Source organism: Taudactylus pleione, unplaced genomic scaffold, assembly GCF_031769625.1.
Source record: "Taudactylus pleione unplaced genomic scaffold, aTauple2 ptg000830l, whole genome shotgun sequence".
In the NCBI taxonomy this organism is placed as follows: domain Eukaryota; kingdom Metazoa; phylum Chordata; class Amphibia; order Anura; family Myobatrachidae; genus Taudactylus; species Taudactylus pleione.
This window is the reverse complement of record NW_028285232.1, coordinates 698,229-713,933: the sequence shown is the minus strand read 5'-3', so window position 1 is coordinate 713,933 and position 15,705 is coordinate 698,229. Positions and strand designations below refer to the sequence as shown.

Sequence of the window (15,705 nt, the reverse complement as noted above, 5' to 3'; positions counted from 1 at the left end):
ATCCCATTCCGCATTGACACATGATAAATCCTCCCTGATAAACTCACCTGTATGTTAAGCTGTGATTGAGCTGGGTATCCACCATTGATGATTTCATGGAGTAGTGAAGCACTAGTCATTATTTGTATCTTATGCTGCGTTGCCTCAAACTTAGACCCGTATTCAATTAGCTGCGGAAAGTCGAATAGGTTTCGCCTGTCCGACTTTCTGCCTCCTTCGCCTGTTTCAGAGGCAGAAAATTTCTGTGCACGTCCCCACTTTTTGCCCTATTCAATTCCTAAACAGACGAAAATGGAAAGCGGCTAATGCGGGACGGGCAAAAAGTACTGTCAGAATTGGGGAAATCAGTCTGTACCCCCAAAAAAGATGCAGTAACATAGGGAATGAATGTAGATGTGCACTAGTCCCCCTAATAAAAGTGTTTGGGGTACTTAAGTTGTTTGAATTGCTTCTTATTAGCATCTTTGCAAAAGTGGTGAAATATGGCATAAAGCAGGATTTTTTGGTGAAAATAAATAGGGCAGTCAAATTTGGGGTACTTGAAAATGGGTGCTAGCATCTTTTTATGTCTCTAAAGTGAACTTTCAAAAAAAACATCAAAAACCCACCTGTGACATGCACCTGCAAACCCCAAAACACCTGACCCATCCTTGCAGACCCCCCAAGAAGTCTATTTTGCTAGTTTTTAAGCTTGTCCCCCCACTTTTTACTTTTTCGCCCCTGAAATGAAAGTACCTTTTTGGGGTGTCCTGAGGTTCATTTTTAAAAATGTTTTTCTGATTTGTCTTTTGGGGGGGCTGTCCCAAGGGTTCTGAGTCATTTTCCCACGTTTGTCCCCCAAAATAACGATTTTGCACTTTTTTTCACCTGCTATTCATAGGAGATACTTTTCCGCCTATTACATTGCATTGAGTTTCCGCTTATGCGGAATCGTCCTGGAATAGAATATGGAGATACTTTGATAACAGGCAGAAAGTCAGAATCTGCAGAAACTTATCTCCATACGGCACTTTTCGCCTCTAATTGAATCTGGACCTTACTCTAGAAAAAGCTTTCTGGCTGTGCCATTTATTTTTTAAGAGATTGCAGGTGTGACCTCCGACATGCCTTGCACATACCCCAAACACCCCTAGGAAACTCCCATTTTTCACTATGGTTTGTCCATCTCTGTGTGACTCTAGAGGATTTGCTATTACATACAACCATTCATGCCTACGTAAGATGCATGTCCTCGCCTGGGCGAACATGCACAATTGTAGAACATCAACTGGGTTGCGTGATACATCAGCTTTGCATCGCTCTCTGAATCAGTCCCTAAATGCAGATATCCACCAATATGCAGACCGCACCACCCCGATCCATGCGCTTGGTTTCATAGCCGCCATAATTATCGGAGCGCACTTGTGGAATCTCTGTCACTGGTGTAATGAGACAGATCACTGCGTATGTACCACTCTACATAGCCTGTTAGCCCCACAGCACCCTCTCACCCCAAGTTCTTACTGCATTGCTCATAGATGAGTGTGCTCGGCTACAGAGCTTACACAGTGCAAACTGCACCAGATCTCCCCACAGACAGACTTGTGTACAACTACGCATGAGCCCCCATGTTTCCAGCATACTGGAAGAGGTCGTCTACATTATCCTAACACGGGCAGGCGACGTGTAGTCATACACGGACAGTTGATGTCATACATGGACAGGTGACACGTAGTCATACATGGACAGGTGACACGTAGTCATACATGGACAGGTGACACGTAGTCATACACTGACAGGTGACACATAGTCATACACGGACAGGTGACATGTAGTCATACACGGACAGGTGACATGTAGTCATACACGGACAGGTGACATGTAGTCATACACGGACAGGTGACGTCATACACAGACAGGTGACATGTAGTCATACACGGACAGGTGACAGGTGACATATAGTAATACACAGCTTTATCTGCCATCTTATTCCTGGCTGTTCTTTCTCAACCCCATCAGGTTCTCCGAGCCCTACGCTATTCCCTACAGCCCACCGTGAAGGACGTCTCTCTGACATGGACCCTGCCTTCCGGAGTGGAATCCGTTCTTCTGTCCCTAATCCCCACCGCCATCTTTCAGGGTCAGAGGTCTATTGTCTATGCCCAGCTGAAGGGAAAGGTGCGTTACGTCTGTATCCGTGAGTCTGTAACCTGTGTACTATGTGTTACTGCTCCTTGTACAGAGGGAGGAGTGTTAGAGAAATGGCGCAATGCAGCGTTAGGCACTCAGACCATGATGACTATGGCGCCTATGGTATAAGCATCGGAACGTGATATTTATATTGTTCCTATTATATAGGTGAAGAATAAAGCAAAGGGAAAAGTCTGTCTGCAGTACAAGATTAGAGATGACATTTTAAAGAACAATCTTCGTTTCCCGCTTACAGTGGAGAAAGCTGACAGGTACATAGATATTTATTTTTTCTTGTAGATACAATAATATGTGAAATCCAATTGAGTGAAGGTCCCCAGTGCTCACTGGCCACACAAATAATACAAACTATTAGTCACATAAACCCAGATAATTTGGATGAATTTTATTTGCGATTGTTTAATCTTTGCATTGTAGGGATCTGTAATTAGTTTTAATGGACCTGGTTGTCTCTCTGAGCTCTGTATATTCCCAAATATATGACTGAGCATAGAAAGCCATTCTTAATATAAATCCTGTTTGTGGAACGTTCAGTCCCTTTAATGGATAGTCATCATGTAGTATGTCTGGAATAACGAAAGCAGGAGACCTGTGCCATCGAGATGCAGCATTCAGCTATGGAGCAGGCAGAAGTCAGCTCTCAGTAGTAGAGACCGGTCTGTCCCTTGATGGAAGTTGTGGACAGGCTCTCTCCGGTAGTGAGCCGCTGACTTGTGCCAGGTGGAGGCAAGGTCTCAGTAGCGCTTGTGTGATAGAGAAGGCAAGTGCCTGACATATCACTCTAGGGCAGGGATGGGGAACCTCAAGCCGGGGGGCCGTATAAGGCCCACGGAATCATTTGGTCTGGCCCTCGGAGCTTGTCTCTGCTAGAATGGCACCCTGCAGCCAGAATCTATGCATCAGTGCCGCCTGGAGCATCCTTAGGACGCTTCAGATGGTCACACCGCTGCCCTTCCAACTCCCCGGAGCATCCTCAGGATGCACCGAGCATTGCAGTAATCACAGACGACTGTGACCCCGCCCCATGTGAAGTCACGCAGAGGGGACGTAGCCTGCACCAGGCCCAAAAATAATGTTAAATATATAAAAATGGCCCTCAGCGGAAAAAAGGTTCCCCACCCCTACTCTAGGGGGTACATTTACTGATTTTCAAACATGGACATTTTTTAAAGGCAAACACTGGTGTAAAGACACAAATCTATCTGCAAAACACACAAATAGAAGTAGATACACTATTGAACCAACTTGCAAGTTCTTGGGCCTTGGGAGTGGACGTGCTGAATTTGAGCCCCTGTTTTAAATCAGTATCCTGACCCATGCAAGGCTGCCTGAGACTCCTGATTGTCACCAGCAGCAGGGATTGCCTGGCCATGTTGTGGAATACGGGCCATGGAGCTGGGGGACATCTCCTGAGACCCCTGGTTGTCACCATCAGCAGGGATTGTCTGACCATGTTGAGGGATATGGTACCCTGCAGGTTGCGGCATCTCCACCCATCTGCAGCCTGGGAGTTGAGTACCGGTTGGGTCTGGCTGTTGCCTTAACCATGACGGAGACCTGGACCTAGTTCTCCTCTCCCTGCTTCCACTTGCCGCTGATCACTTCCACCTGCTGGGCCGTGTTCTGGTGACTCGGAGGACCGGACCTGAAAAAGCAGAAAGGCCATGGCAGTGGCAACGGATGCCCATGATTAGCAGCTTTCAGCCTGAACCCTGCCTACCTCCTCCAGTGCTCCTACTATAAGTTGTCATCTCCTCTGCATGCCATCTGGCACCTGGGACACTCTAGCTTTGGGCTGACTCGCACCTGGTGTTACCCGGTTGAGCTTCTGCTGACATCACCTGGGCCTGGCAGGAACTGCTCCTGACATGCTTATATCAGTGGTGGTGAGTTCTGCAGAGCTTTGGGGCTCACTCTAATATACCCTTCCATGCTGGGCACCCACTCACCCTCTTGGTCCCTGCACCCCTTTATATTCTCTTTGGGGCTACTGCCTTTTACCACCTTATTAGATGCTTTTGCCCACACATAGTGGCCTCCATAGCTTCAATTGCTGTGTACTACTCCTATAATGGATTGTGCAGAGGCTCCTTGACAGTCTAACAGCATTATGGCTTCCCCTACACACAGCTTCTGCCTAGGATATCCTATCTGTAGCATGGCATTTCAGGCTCTAAGGTCCTAGAGCTCCCAATCGAACTCAGAAGGACGCACGGACATTACCATGGCTTATGTGCTGATTCATCTGTGTTCTCTTCCTCCCAAGAAAAATCTCCCCACTAAATGGGATTTTATAGATCTTGAAAAAAAGATTTGGGACACAGTCAAGACAAAAATGACTGCCCTTGAATCGGCCATCTTCAAATAACTCACCGTGTGTTTGACAGACATGTGAGTGTGTGTGAAAGACATTGATGGCTTTCAATGACAACTCAATGGCACTGTGGCTGTGCAGGCACAAGAAATGAGAGACATGCAGCATCGTCTGGACTACCTTGCTAACAGGGTTCGGCAAAATAACCTGTGCATCCAGAGGATGCTCGAAGATCAACTCCAGGGCCATGGCATAGTTGATGTACTGTGCTTACTAAAGTGTTCAGCAAAGTCACCGATGCAGATCCTGACAATGTTGTACTCTTTGAGTGGGCTCATTGGGCACTTTGCCCAAAAGGTCTCTACTTAGAAGCTCCAAAGGACATTATTTGCCGTTCACACTATCATTTCGAGGAGGAGATCCTTACTAAGGCCCATAAGTTTGAAGGCATTGAGTTTAATTGTGTTAAGATACAAATTTTCCCAGATTTATACTGGAATACCCTTCAGCAATGATGCATTCTAAAGCTGCTCAATGATGCCCTCAAGTTGAAAGGTTTCCGGTTTCGTTGGGGTTCTCCACTGTGTATCCAGGCTTCCCATAATGGCTGCCAAGTTACTCTACAGACACATGAGGACTTCTGTTCAGCACTGGCCATCTCCAAGCCTCCTCTCATGCACTGGACTCAGTTGTACCACCATCTTGACTCACCAAGTCTGACCCTCTCATGCTCTTTGGACACCGACTAGAGGAAGAAGCGCATCTGGAGCATCTTCCCTGCCTCTAAAGCGTGTGGACACTAGCACCTATAGTCCACCATATCTCTCAGTAAGCTTCTCTACTTTATTACAGATTACGGGACAGTGTGTGACATATATGTCCCTATGTTTATTTTTTCCACGTCTATTCATTGTTTCAACAATCCCCCACGGGTCCTGTTGCATGTATAGCAACAGTTTTAACTGTGTGGTTTTTTTTTTTACTTCATTATTGTATTCAGTAGTCTAGAATATGTTCAAATGTTCTTTTATTATGACAATTTTCTTTGGTTGCCATGTATATTTTTATACAATTATTTCTGGGCATTATCTCACTGACACACTGTTGCTTATCTGTTAAATTGTGTCCGATATATATTTTTGAATATTCCTGAGCAGTAGCTACTGCTGCCGTACCCCAGTAGGGTTTTTCAGCACTACTACACTGGGCCATGGGCCCTTTGTTTCTGCCCATTTGGTCCATTGGCGATTGTATTATCTCATTGACAATCTTCCAATACTTCTATGTACGTTTTTGTTTGTTTGATTTTGTTTTTCCTTTTCTTTCTTTTTCCGCCTTTTCTTATTAAACTCCTTCTCCACTTCATCGAATCCAAGCTCTCCCTGGCCCGTTCATTGGGCCCTCAGTGACCATGAATTCATGTCTTCACTTCATATTTACTAGCCTATTATGACACTGGCTGATAATGTTAATGTTAAACATTAATGTTAAGTGGCTAAACATTCCTAAAAAAAAGATCCATCCTTCTGCATGAACTCAAAAATGGAGCTACTGGATGTCGCTTTTATCCATGAGATAAATTTTAAGTTTCTTGCTTCACCTAAACTTAGGTATTGCTACTATCCACAGGTTTTTGTAGCGACAATCCACATGGAAAATCCCTTGGGGTGGCAATTCTTCTTCCACGCTAACCTCCTGTGACTGAGATCTCCCACTTTGTGCTAGAAGAGAGTAGGTGCCAAGTTCTTAAGTGTAAACTATGTAGTCAGCTGTACCCTTCTGTTAATATCTATTTCTCCAACCAAAACCAGAAGCAGTTTCTTAATAAGCTTTTTAAGCATCTGGAGCCACTGAGGGGGATTTGTCTGGATCTGGTTAACTGGTCCTTAGACCCAGCTCTTGACTGCTCCTCCTGGGAACCCCATCTTCCCTTGGCTCTGTATGCAGATGACCTACTTGCTACCATTTCTGACCTGGTGACCTCTCTCCCCACCCTCATGCATGAGTTTCATAGGTTCAATCTTTTATCTAATTTTAAGGTAAACTATGAACTATCACAGATATGTTTGGTTGTAGACTCGGACTGAGGGTCATAGCTGGAATGGAGTTTGAGAGTTCTGGACAGAGGCTGGGAAGTCTATTATAACTCTTCTTCATGCAGTCGAGAGGAATAGAGAGAAGTGGTAACAACTGGTACTGGACACCAGGATAGCTGATCACCGGGATAGAACCGGCAAAACTAGTCACTGGTATTGTTCCGGAATTACTGAACACCAGGATTGGACTGGAATAGCTGGTCACCGGGACTGAACCAGAATATCTGGTCACCGGGATTGAAGCTTCCATAGCTCATCTTCCTTTTAGTGACACTCGACTCAACTTAAATACTTAAGGGTCATCCTGTCAAACACCAAGTCCAACCTGTTTTAGCTTAACAACCTTCCTCTGTTGCATAAGTTTAAGACAGACTTTAAAAAGTTATCTTGGTTGGGCAAGCTTAACACTATAAATATACAAATAAAGATCCAGGCTTAATTTTTTTAAAGAAATTGCAAGGCTTGGTGGTGTGGTTTATCTGGGTGCAGGCTCAAAAACATCCCTCACTTTAGGCACCCCATACTAGATCCTACACTTATGCGCTAGAGAATATTTAAACATTTAACAGCTTTTAGCCTGGGTGTGTTGCTGCCCTGACCACTGTCAAATGGGCGTAGTAGGTTCAAATCCGAACAGCGGCAGCCCGGCAATGGTGAAGATTCCGATTGTCCCTAAGGTAAGTATCGCTAACCTAATTCCCCCCTAACCCTAACCCTCCCTTTAGGGGTGCCTAACCCTAATCCCCCCTTCTAAGTGCCTAAACCTGACCCCCCCCTTCCCCGCTGCCTAAACCTAAGTCCCCCGGTGGGGTGCCTAACTGTAACTTCCCCCTGGGGGTGCCTAACCCTAAGTCCCCCCGGGAACCCTAAACCTAACCCCCCCCCAGGCTGTCCACGCCCGGCCTACCTTCGTTCGGTATGCCGGGCGTCTGTCTTCTAGCATATGGTTAATGACAGGCGTTGAGTTTTTAGCGCCTGTCATTAGTACCACGCCGGTATTAGAGAGTCTGGAAGCCGGCGGTCAGCTTTTAGACCATCGGCTTCCAGACTACATCCCCTGTCACACAACCCTGACTTTCCTTTGGGTCTTCTTTCCCTGTCCCCGTTATCTGCTTGGGATTCAGCAGGCATTGCACAACTGTGTTACTTGGTTGGTTTGGATGGTCTATGATCCTTTATGGATCTTCAACAGACATATAACCTCCCACCATGCTCTTTCTGGGTTTGCCTACAACTCAGGCATTACATCTCCTCATTACCCACCTGTACCGGTGGCTGAGCACCAACTGACTTTGTGTCTCTTTGTTTGACTGAGACTACACCAAGACACTTGGTTTCTATACTATATCAATGGTGCTTTTCTAGCCTTAAAGTAACGGTGCTCTTTTGTGTTAGCTTGTGTTAGCTTGGCATGAGGACCTAGCAAAGGAAATGACTGATGACCAATGGTCCAGATATATCAGTATACCTTTGCTATCTCCCCCTCATTACAGGTAATGGAGACACAATATAAGATTTTGTCTAGGTGGTACCGGTGTCCTGAGCATATTAACCAGATGTTTCCAAGTGTGTCTGCTCTTTGTGGTGTGGCCAGACCCTTGGCACTTCACTCCATATTTGGTGGCAGTGCCCAGTGCTGGCTGGTTTCTGGCGGAGTGTCTGGAAAATAACAGGGATGATCACTGTGCTCCCACTTCCGAGGCACCTCAGTTTTGGCTTCTCAGCCTTATGGATATTCCCCTTTCCGAGTTCAAAAAATCACTGCTAAGACATCTTATAAACACAGCTAGGGCTACTATTCCATGCTACTGGAGGTCCCCAGTTCAGCCACCCATCTCTCGATGGTACCAGAGAGTGGATCTCTAGATGGCCATGGAAGACCTTATTCTTCTGACTTTCCTGATTGTGCAAAAAAAACACAAGCATCCACAATCGCAATTATTTTGTAAAGTGGAAACTGAATCCAAACAGTAAATATCAGGCCTCATGATTCGAGTAAAAGCCTAGTCAAAGTCTATAATTAATTATTAATTATATGATTTGAAGATACTACTCCTATACACCTGGATGAGAAGCAGGCATTGCAAGATACAAAGGAACATAAATGCCCATGTAAAGTATCGTAATAAACACTGCCTGGCAAATGCACACAATCTTGGCAAAGACCATAATGAAAAGTGGTGCACGATGGAATTGTTCTTGGGCCCTCCCACCTGATGCACAGTTTAACAAACCAAGCACTTCAACGACAGGCATTATAGTGTGCAAAATACAAGATGTTGCTTTAATAATGTGTTTCACTTTTGTGGCTGAAGTGCTTGGTTTGTTTGGGCCAATATCCCAACAATCGGGATGCCAGTTCTTAGAATGCCGGCACCAGAATCCAGACACTTGTCAGAATCCTGGCATCAGCATCCTGACTGCCTGCATCCCGACAGTAAGTACTGCGGCGGTGAGGGTTAGGCACTAGGGGAAGGGTTAGGGTTAGTCACTAAGGGGGGAGGGCTAGATTTAGGGTGTGGGGAGAGAGAGGTCAGGTTTAGGCACTAGGGGGGAGGTTACATTCAGGCACCATGGAGGGTTAGAGGTAGGGAGATGGGGAGGGTTAGGATGCTGACCAACAAGTGTCGGTATCCTCACCCTGTCGGGATGCTGGCATCGGGATGCTGACCGCCAGGCTCCTGAGTGCAGGCATCCCGTACCCAACCCACTTCCAATGAGCTTAATGTGGCTAACAGTGTTTTTAATAATCACACAATATTATATACAGGAAAAAAAAGTGTGTTGCGCTATCGATTCCAATTCAAATAAATGTCATTATAATATAATTAGACAGTCCACGTATTTAGCGTTTTCACAGAGTGCAGCTTCCCATCGCGATTACATCACCACAAAATCTCCATTAGTAGATAGTTCTAGGAAAGGCCAGATAGCCTGTGGATTGCCCGTCACTCCAGACACTACCATTCACCGCTATTCAGCTCTGTGCCAAGCCTTGACTCAGTGGGTGAAGAAGTGTTACATATGACAAAACACGTTCAGGCGTGCCTAGCGATACATCCATTGCGCTGACGCCGGCTGCTGAAAAGAACTCCCGCTGGGTATCCGAGTCAAGGCTTCGTATAGAGCTGAATAGCGGTGAACGGTAGTGTCTGAAGTGACGGGCAATCCACAGGCTATCAGGCCTTTTTGTGAGCTGATTAATGTTTACCTCAGTGTACGTTTTTATGATATTTTTATTACATAAAATTTACAGTTTTACTACAGTGTGCGCTCCTACTGTATATTTCTTTCCTAGAATCACACAATATTAGTTCATCCCCACTGGGATCCACCACTACAGAAGTCTCTGCACTTTGTTGTAATTGGCAGCATAGCTCTTCAGTATCACAAGGTTCCCGGTTATGCTAAACATTCTTTCCGATTACACACTGGGGGGTGGTCAGCTTAAGTAAAGCTAAATTAGTTTGCACAATGAGCTCTAAATTGCCTTTTTTTTCTCTCCAGTATATAAAGGGACTGTTTGATATGCTAATTTGTATATTATCATTAAAATATACTTCCATTGATGCTTACTGTATCAGATTGAGTCACAGTAGGGGTGTCAATTTTGGGTAATTTTTTTTAAACCTGACTAGATGTCACAATCTAGTTTTCATTTGGGTAGATGTAATTAGCCTTTGAGAGAGAGAGAAAGTACCAACAAATCTGCTCCTAGCTGTCATTTTGCAAACATAGCCTGTAATATAAAAACAGTAAAATTGTAACAGACCAAAAAAGCGCAACCCAGCAGCCTGGAGTCGTCACAGCCAAGGTCACCCTGGGGCCTGATTAGAATTATGAACAAAAATGGTAGGGAATGACAACCCCTGGCGCTAGTACCACCAATAATCAATACAATATGTATGGAACAATAAAAAAAATATATAAAATACTTCCCTTCAAGAAGGTTTCTTTTTTTCAGTAATAAGTCAGTATTTTCTCCATATAAGGGAAAAAATAAAAGCAGACATAGCATAATCCCATAGATGAAAATATATTCACACAAAAAATAACAGAAATATAAAATGTTCAAATATAAAATTATGTATAAAGATAATGATCTTGTAGCTCTGACTAGAGCATAAAATACATAAGTGGTATTTCAATATAAATATGGTAAAGTGCAAAATAGGCTCAAATAATTGTGCAAAAAAGTGCTGTTTGACATTCCAGGATCTTCTTCTAGACTATTATCTACCATTGAAGCACCCAGATCATGTGATATGTTTGTATATAAAGATGTCACATCACAGGTGATGAAATAGTAATCATCCTTCCACTCAACTTCAGATATTAGTTGAAGGAAATTATTAGTATCCTTAATATGGGACTTCAGCGAAACATGCGTGAGCCTGTAAAAAAATTAATCCAAATAGTGTGAAAGATTAGCTGTGAGAGAGTCTAAACCAGAAATAATGGGATGACCAGGTAGGTTGTGCTGTGATTTGTGGATCTGAGGGAAGTGATAATATGTGGGGGTGATAGGATGTGCAGGAAAAATAAACATAAATTCATCTTTAGTGATAATATTCTAGACTAGTGCATGTTTTAGTAAACATAAAAAAATTATTTAAAAAATGTTTTGTAGGGTAATTTTTAAGAGTGGTATAGAATATTTTGTCTGACAGCTGTCTATGTGCTTCTGGCAGGTCTTCTGAAGTTTCTTGTATCATGGCCCCATCACCTTTGTCGGCTGGTTCAATTGTTATAGAGTGATCTTTCTACAATTAATTTAACACCTGCCTTTCCTGAAATGTAAGGTTGTGGCTGTATTTTAAATATGCATGTACAGTACTTTGACAAAAAGTGATTCAAATTATTTTACTGCATTATGGTAGAAAGTCTCAATAGAAGGACTTTTATACCTGAGTGGAAAAAATTGGATTTATATTTACTTCCAATAAATGAAACTACTCATTTAAAGGAGCATTATCCACCTCTGAGTTTGCATTAGAAAAAAAAAAAAACATTGTGTCTGTGAAGATCGGTGACTTTACAGCAAAGATTTCTAATGAATCTATCTAGTTCTACAAAAAGAAACCTTTCTCCCTCCTTGCTTGCCTCTAGGTCTCAATCTCTTCTGTGTTTTTGCGACCTGTCTATCTGAGTTGATAGGTGGCTGTATGTCTGAGAGTGTGTTACTGTAAGATTCAGATCCCTCGTTTTGATGAAGAGGGCCATGCGGCTCTATATTTATCAAGTTCCTTGTTCCTAAATCTTTTTGTGAATCATTGAAAGTCATGTCCTCTGTGTGTTTGCTCTCCATTATTCTAGGTCTACTATTCTTCCTATATTTATCATTCTACAGTATGTTTTATTAGAAAACAAAGTAGATCTAATTCGAATTATCATTACAAATAATAGTTTCATTATAAAACTTGTATAATGAAACTACTTGTTGCAATAATAATTTGATCTAGATCTATCAATGCATGTTTTTCTAAACTTTTGTTTATTAGGTTATTAATAAACCTGGCTAAGAGGGTTATTGCCAGGTTAATCCGGGTTGCTGCTTGGTGTACAAGGGGCCAGGGTTATTTTACCAGGCTGATTGACTCAGAAATCCAACCTGGGTAGCTAGCAGTGTTTAACATGGGAACAACCCTTGTGACTCTGCAGTGTGAACGGGTAACTATGATCGTCCGACCCGGGTCTCATTTACAGCATGGGGAGATCGAGATTTCATGGCGCTTGGAAGATGATGTCATCTCCAAGCGCCGGTAGAAGAGATCCACTAAACACGAGTGCAGTGTGAACAACACGAAACCAGGAATAACCAGAGTCGGCACCACAGTGTGGAAGAAGTCTGTCCAGGCTCTGACCCAGTTTTAAACTATGTTCCAAATCCTGAGTCAGACTTAGGGCCATATTCAATTTGAAGCGATGACGTCATTTTCGCCTATTTTCATTATCCCCATATTCAATTACATTGACTTTTCGCCGGTGCTAAAAAAGTAAATGTAGAAAATGGGTATAATTTTTCGCAAGCCTTTAGCAGGTGAAAAAAAGTGCAGAATTGGGGTTTAGGGGTGCAGGCTTAACAAAAATAGCCTGCACCCCTGGGAGAGTCCTCTAAAAAAGAGATGTGTCAAAAAAAGTTTTTTTAAAAATCGGGACACCCCAAAAATAAAGTTTACATTTGGGGTGAAAAAAAAAAATGGGGAACAAGTTTAAAACTAATGAAATTAATTCAGGGGGGCTCCCAAGTATGCGGTAGGTGTTTTCTTCATTGCGGATGGTAGCGGCAGGTGCATTTTTGTAGAATTTTAAAAATTCACCTTAGGGACTTAAAAATATGGTTGCACCCATTTTCATGTACCCCAAATTTGATGCACCTAGTTTTTTGTGTAAAAAAAAAAGCTAAGTGCTCTTCTTCACCCCTTCTTCCCTGTCGGAAAAAAAACACCTGCCGCGGCTATTTAAAAAGCATACTTACCTTCCGCAGGCCAAAACGGGAGTACCCATAATGATCTCCCATGTCAGGACATCAGTAGGGGGGTCCCTGAATGCTTTCCCGAAAATGTAAAAATTGTTCCCGATACTTACCTTTCCGCCGGGTCCCGTTTTCGCAGCTTTCAAATTGAATACGGGGATAAAGCGGGCGCGCGCCCGATACTTTATCCCCGCCAAACCTCCGATATGGAGCGAAAAGTCCAGCACAGACTTTTCGCTCACATATTGAATACCCCCCCTTAGGTGTAAAAGGGGTATTAGTAATCTTTATGTTCTCCATTATATTTGGAGTTTCTCAAATTCCTATGAATCTTTATCTTTGTATAAAAGACAGGCCCTCATTCAGAGCCGTTCGCTATTTGCGGTCATTCGTTCAAAAACAAGGGGTGGCTATTCAAATGATCCGTTCGCACATTGCAGTCTGTTCACAGTTCACACCTCTAAGTCTGAAAGAGCGAGCAAAACATACGCTCGTTTATTTGATAAAAACGCCCCCTGGCCGCTCGCACCATACGTCATGTCCGCTATTTATTAGATTAATCGAGTACATCGTACAGCGTATGAACTGCTCGCTATTCTTGTGGTTGGTTTTTTCAACCGCTATTTTGCGAGCAGTTCTGAGTTTAAAAAAACCAAGTGACGTGGTCAATGAAGCTGCTGTATTAATTATGCACACCCTTAAAACGCCCGTTTTGACCTTTAAGCACGCCTGCGTTCGAATTCCACTCCCCCGTTTTCAAGCACCTTCCCCTGTTACCACCCACATACGCCTCATTCTGTCACTCAAAATAGCAGGCGCTCGCTATATAGCGTACAAACGATTTTCGGCCGCACTGACTGGTTCGCGCATGCGTACTAAAAACCGTACGCATGCGCAGATGTGCGAACATCGCTCGGAACGAGCGTACTGCCGCTAACGAGCGGCTCTGAATGAGGGCCACAATCCTGTAGAGATCTGGAAACGGAGTCTATTTCAGTTTCAATTTTCTTAATTTTCTCCTCTCGATGAATAACCAACAAATTAATTAACATAATGGAGCATTGTTTTAATGTCCATTTTGTTGTAAAAGTAGGGTCATCTTTGAATGATAAATTTAAAAAAATCCAAAGGCCTCTGGGTGTTCTTTTGGATTCAATATATTTTTCTAGCATATATTTATCCAACTAGTGTCTGGTCTCATCCTTCAGAAGATCCTCCAAAATTTGCTCATAAATAGAAGTCCCAGAATCCTCACCACATTCTTCATGGTTGTCAGTTCTGTTAAAATACTCTCGTCTTCTATTGAAGCATTCTGAGTAACACATTAAACTCATCTTTGTTTATATAATTGGATGATGCGTAGACTGTCAGCCACCTTATATAAGCTGATTTAAATTAGCAGCTCTCGTAGTGTCAGGTTGCAGCCTAGGATTGGCCGTTACTCACCTCACCGCTAGCTTCCCCTGATCTCTACAGTGGTCAGACGCCAGGTACTGCTGTGAGTGACGCGCTGAGGATTATACCTGGAGTATCCATGTGCTTGCTCCGTGATGTGGTTTCTGCGGTTGCCATGCAGCCATGACAGTCTGTTTTCACCTGACTAACCCCTTACCCAATGGTAGAATTGGTTGCTGTCAGCTGGCAGTGTCCCCCAATGGACAGCTACCTTAGGGTATATATACTGGGCTCTGGACAACAGGAAGTTGCCTGTACAACATCATTACTTCCAGTGTTAACTTGCTGTAGCAGCGTTCCAGGTTCCAGGCTTTGTTCCTTCTAGAGACTTGTTCCTAGAGTTTCCACATGTGGGTACTTAGAACGTCTTCTGAGTGCAAACTATTAAGAGTCATCTTCTGTGCTAGCTCCGCGGCGGAGTCCTCAGTGTGTATACTTAGTACATTATTCAAGTACCATCTCATGATACGAGTCTTCTGTGTCAGTGCTGCTTCTAAAGCCACAGTGCATTGACCAAGTACATTATTCAAATACCATCTCCTATAGCATTTTCCAGTGACAGCCTGAAGATATCGAGGGTGTACGCAGTACATTACCCAAGTACCATCTCTTGTATCAGCATTGCGCCTGAAACCACTTGTGTGTTCACTGTACACCATTTCAGTACGGTTTTCTAATATCTTTCTCCTGTGCTTGCCCTGTGATAGTGTTCTTCCATTTTTTCCCACTTGTGCCGGATATCTGACCAAAGGCCTGTGACCTGCCTACTGGGTGCAGCTTAAGCCCAAATCCCGCTTGGAGGGGTCACTGGTGAGCACCTCCCAGTAGGGTAGACTCTACGCCTTTGGTCAGGTCTCACCAACATCTGGGACTGGTGGATGAGGAAGACACCAATCCGTGCCCCTCGCCTCCTGTTGCCTCCTCAACCCAGGTCCATGTCTCCCAATCTCGTGGCGGAGAATCACCTTAGTCCGAGCGTGACAGACAGTAGGATCTGCCACCTACTAAGCCATGTAATAAAGATAAAAATATCAGAAACGCTCATTTGAAAAAGTAGCAGAGACTACAAATTTTATATCAGTGTATTTAATAAAAGCAACAATATAGCAAATAAAATGAAATGGGGCAATTCATATACGTACATAGAAGACACTCAATGCAAATATCCACAGCTG

General features: G+C 43.6%; 1 pseudogene; it reads left to right on the top strand.

Annotated features, from left to right (window-relative positions):
- Positions 1 to 15,705, top strand: part of LOC148474561 (von Willebrand factor A domain-containing protein 5A-like) — a 562,647-nt pseudogene that overhangs the window by 295,675 nt on the left and 251,267 nt on the right.